The sequence below is a fragment of the Capsicum annuum genome, chromosome 5 (assembly GCF_002878395.1).
Source record: "Capsicum annuum cultivar UCD-10X-F1 chromosome 5, UCD10Xv1.1, whole genome shotgun sequence".
Classification (NCBI taxonomy): Eukaryota; Viridiplantae; Streptophyta; class Magnoliopsida; order Solanales; family Solanaceae; genus Capsicum; species Capsicum annuum.
The window spans coordinates 69,969,168-69,974,556 of record NC_061115.1 but is presented as its reverse complement, the minus strand read 5'-3'; the positions used below and the strand labels follow the sequence as shown (position 1 = coordinate 69,974,556).

Below are 5,389 nucleotides of genomic sequence, written 5' to 3'. Positions count from 1 at the left end.
GGATGAGACACTTGCAAGATCAGCTAAATTATACTAAAGTTGTTACCTTTACATCTGAATTGGTGACTATAACTTTATGTTATGTATCTTCTCTGTACTAGTTGCCTGCAAAATTGATTGGTGATACTTAGTATATATCAATATTTTTCTCTCCAAATTCAATGGTGTCAGAGATTTCATGTCATTTTCTAGGGAATTATGCTTGACCATGATCTGAGTAAACTGTTGAATGCTTTGGTTCCATTTCAATAGCCTATTGATTCTTTAGTTTTTTATTATCTCTTTCTCCTGTCATTTCGTACAACCCCTTAAATAAATTTGAATTGTGTGAATTAATTGTTGTTTCCTTCTCAAGTTCTTGGGGATAAGCATATGAATTGTGGTCCTACACAAGGTCGCCAATGCAGGGTGATCACCAAAACTGGGGTGGTATGTGGATGCATGTTAGAGGACTCATTGGTTTGTACACCTCAATACCTCATAATGGTCAGGTATACCGCATTATAAATTTTTTGGATAATTTGGATTGCAACTCATTGTTGGATATGAGAATTGGAGAATCCCTTTCCTATATAAAAAAACAACAAAAAAGCGGTTTGTCCAATTAGCTTTTGCCTTTTTGGTGCTGCTTTTCCATATCATATTTTGGTTCCAGAATGATAATTAAGGTGTTTTTTACTAGCATAGAATCAACATATGCTTTGAAATAGAACAACTTCTTAGGGGAAAACATATTTGGAAAATGCAGAATTACCTTTAGAGATATATAATTCATAAGTTTAAAGGTTTAATCATATGGTTCTTTTTTGTTATAATAATTAATGTGAATCACCTATTCATTTTTGTTTGACCTCTTTGGACTCCTTTGTATATTCAACTGATTCACTTATTGAATTGCCTCATGAACTATGTTCCCTCATCATGTCACCTATCTCTATTTCTACCCTTTATACCTATTCATATGATCCTTTGACCGTGCATCATATTGAGTTCTTGGTTATGGCCTCAAACTTTAAAAGAATGCATTTAGATCATTGCACACTAAATATTTTTATTCCAACCACCAAGGTATGTGCTACTATGATCTCATCGATCTTTGCTCTAATTAAATTAGACTTTCTTAAGCTATGAGCTTCATACATACTATCGTGACTAATTTTCCATCAGTTGATTAATGTTCTAACAACTTTCTCCTTGTTTTAATCATTGATTATGGAAGAAATTATAACCAAGAAATGCCTTAAGAATTTTCATTTGGAATCACTTGATGCCTATAGAGATTTCTTCCGCAAATATGCTGCTAGTATACAAGTGTTTAAGACATGAAAATCATCACAAGGGTTTTTTCACTGTTAAGAAAAACAAAACCATTTCCAATGCTGCACTATTCAGGCTTCGATGTGCTCGTGAAATACCGGTAGGTATACCTTTATGAAAATGTAGTTAGGTTCATTAGGAGTGTGGGTAGTATCAACTCCATGTCTTTATTTATCATAGAATACTTATTTTTTTCTTTCTGATATGTCTCGTTGAAGTTTAAGGTACACCCTGGGGTGGCGTATTTGCATGTATACTTTAATCAAACATCCAATATTAAATTTTTATCATTCATGCCACCTAAAAGTTGCCAACTCTTGCATATAAGCATTCTTCACTTCCCTTCCTTGCCCACACAACTATCTACTGTTAGTGATAATGGCAATTAGTTTGTTGTGGATACGTGAAACTTAATTTATTAAGTATTAAATTTTATTTTAGGTAGCTTTCTTTATTATTCTAGAATAGGATTTAAGTGTCCTAGTTTCAGAAGGATTAAGGTTAAATTTGTATGTTTCCTACTTTTATAAGGATTAGACTTTGTAAAATAAGGTTTTATGTTTCCTACTTTCATAGGGATTAGACTATTGATGTAACATCACTCCTATTTAAAGAAATTTTTGAAGCATAAATAAATAAGTCAAATTTCAGCAAAAAACAAGAGATTGAAGTTTTCTGTTCCTTTAAACTCTAAGGTTTTAGGCTCTCTTAAATGAGTTGAAAAGATTGCAGTTCTCTCTTCCATTAAACTTTAAGGTTTCAGCTTCTCTTTAACAAAATGAATTGTTGTATCACCCTGTGAAGCGATCCTTCTCTAAGGATCCTAACAATTTGGTATCAAAGCAATACATAAATTTTTAGGATCTTTGGGGAAAAATCGATTCACATGGAAATACATAAATTCAGCTCATTAAAGGGAGACTAAAATCTTAGTGTTCAATGGAAGAGAACTCAAATCTTTTGCTTTCTTCTTAAATTTGACTAATTGATTTATCCTTCAGACACCCCTTTATATATGAGTCATTTACATCAATAGTCTAATCCCTATAAAAGTAGGAAACATAAAAACCTATTCTAAAAAGTCTAATCCTTATGAAAGTATGAAATATGAAACCCTAACCCTAATCCTTATGAAACTAGGACACTTAAATCTTATTCTAGAATAATAACAAAAAATAATTGAAAATATAATTTAATACTTAATTAGTTGAGTTCCACGTATCCAGAACATAGTTGCTATTGGTCATTGTTGTTTATTCAAATTTGTATAACATGCATATTTCTTCAGTGCATCAATTTTGAGAGTGTTGTTGGATAATTGTATAAGTAACTATCCCAGTGGATTTTTAAGGAGTTCCTCTAGAGTCAGAATATTTTATTGGTTGAAATGCATATTCTTCTGAGTTCATGGATACAAATGCTATCTGAATTCTTTTTCTTTTTTCCTCTTTTGTTTTTTCCCTCCAATAAATACCTTTGATTACAGGGATTTATCCAAAATGAACCATTCGGTCTTAAAGCATGGCTTATTCCTGGTGATAATTCTCAAGTTCATAGCCTCAACAAAGTGTTTATGACATCTTCAGATTAAATATATAGTAAGGGAAAACTAAAGATTAAAAATAGGAGAGTAGCTGATGTTATTGAGGCTCTAACAGGTGCCTACCTTAGCTTGGGCAGGAAAGTGGTGGCTTTATCATTTATGAAATGTCTTGGGGTGGATGTCGATTTTGTTGATGCACCTTTGCCAAGGCACTTCTCCATGAATGTTGAGAAGCTAGTCAATGTCAGATACTTGGAAAACCTACTACATTACAAGTTCAATGATCCTTCTTTACATGTTAAAATGCTAACTCATGGATCTTATATGATACCTACAATTCCATGGTGCTATCAGGTTATTCTTGTAAATTAATATTATTTGTCTTAGTGTTGTTTAATAGTTAGATCTATTTGTTTCAGTTTGATTACTAAAATATATTGTTACCTAGACTAGGAAAGTTATAAACCTAAATATTTCATTAACCTAAGAAAGTTTCATGGTTTTAAATTTGATTATATGAATCCTATCTTGCTTTCTTTGCATCTTATTCCAAGTTCAATATGCATGTCCTCACATTGGACTAATCTATAGTATGAGAGCGCAAGATCTGTAATGTCATAAAAATAATAGAAGTACTTCATGGCTTGTTGCATGTTGACTTCTGTCTTCCATTGGAAATATTTTTATTCCTTTTAGAACACCTTAGAATTAAATGAATGTAACTAGAAGTTCTTGTGAACATCTTCGTTGTTTATATAGCTATATGAACAAAAATGCTTGAACGGTTAAGACAATGTTGAGATTGAGAAAGTCAAGTTCTTCCTTACCTTAATAAACGTTAAATAATGTAATGAATAATTTTTTGTTTTCTCATGGTTTCTTTGCAATATGTTGAAGACTTTATTGCATACTGAGAGGATAGATTCAAATTCGCACTAATGAATATTAAGTAATTGCATATATAGTTTTTTAACTAGTTTTTGTGACTTTTTAATTCTCTTGATTTAAATGTTGATATTGACCTTGCTATGAAGCGCTTGGAATTTCTTAGAGATTCAGTGCTATTATGTTGTTACTGTACATCCTTGTTTCAAATATCCGGGACTGATTCCTGGACTAATTACTGATTTTAGGTCTGCCTCTCTAAACAATGAGTGTTATGCTCAGTCTGCAGTTAAGGCTGGCCTGCCCAAGCATATTTTTCAAGCCTCACAAGATCTACAAAGGAATATATTTAGTACTATAGAGGAATTCGAGAACTTGATCTTATGTCTATGTTCAGATGTGAGGCTGAAACTAATTTCCCTAAGGTACTGCATACTTTCCTAAAAGTTAAATATTTACCATTGTCGAGATGGTTTTCAATCATCCAATCAACAACAAATCGAATAAAATCCTACGAAAAAGAAGTGAGAACTTTTCTGAGGAACGAAGTAGCTCACCTCAGAATCATCTTAAGATTGATGTGGATTAATCGTATCATAGATGCTTTGGATTTTGATATTTTTTGGCTTACCATAGGTGCTTGTAGATATTATTGAGTCCCTTGGTGGTGCGATCTTTGTTGATTCTGGTTTAAACAAAGATACTACATTTAAGTGCATACGACCTCGTCTAGAACCGTCGGTTATACCTCAGACAATAAAGCCCACCCTTTAAAAGACTTAGGTGAACTGTGTGACCAAAAAGTTTGTATAAAGAAGAAGGATGTCATCTCTTATGAGAATGGTATTGCATATATTACAAGATAGGTTGAATAAAATGGTGTTATTCCCAAGAGTACGTGCTCGGTACGAGACAAAATAATGGCCAAGAAAGTGACTAGCAAAAATGTGCTCAAGTCTGAACGAAAATTTAACTTGAGTGACTTGATCTTATGTCTACATTTAGATGTGAGGCTAAAACTAATTTCCCCAAGGTATTGCATAATTTCCTAAAAGTTAAATATTTCCCATTGTCGAGCACGTTTTTCATCATCCAATCAACAACAAAATGAATGAAATCTGATGAAAAAGAAGTGAGCACTTTTTTGAGGAATAAAGTAGCTCACCTCAGCATCATCTTAAGATTGATGGGTACTTTGGATTTTGCCTCTTTTTGGCTTTCCATAGTTGCCTACAGATATTATTAATTCCCTTGGTGGTGCGATATTTGTTGATTCTAACTTCAACAAAGAGACTACATTTCAGTGCATATGACCTCTTCTAGAACCATCGGTTAAACCTCAGACAGTAAAGCCTACTCTGTAAGAGAGTTAAGTGAACTGTGTGACCAAAACGTTTGTATAAACAAGAAGGACATCGTCTCTCATGAGAATGGTGTAGCATATATTACAATATAGGTTGAATCAAATGGTGTTATTCACAAGAGTATGTACTCGACACGAGACAAAATAATGGCCAAGAATGTGGCTAGCAAAAATGTGCTCAAGTCTGAACGGAAATGATGGATAGGGCAGTTTTTTTTTTTTTTTTTTTTTTTAAAATAGTTCATGTTTTATATATGAATAGCTTATTCTTTTATATATTT

General features: G+C 32.6%; 1 pseudogene; it reads left to right on the top strand.

Annotated features, from left to right (window-relative positions):
- Nucleotides 1–401: 401 nt before the first annotated feature.
- On the top strand, nucleotides 402–4,519 carry LOC107871843 (annotated as a pseudogene).
- Nucleotides 4,520–5,389: the final 870 nt, after the last annotated feature.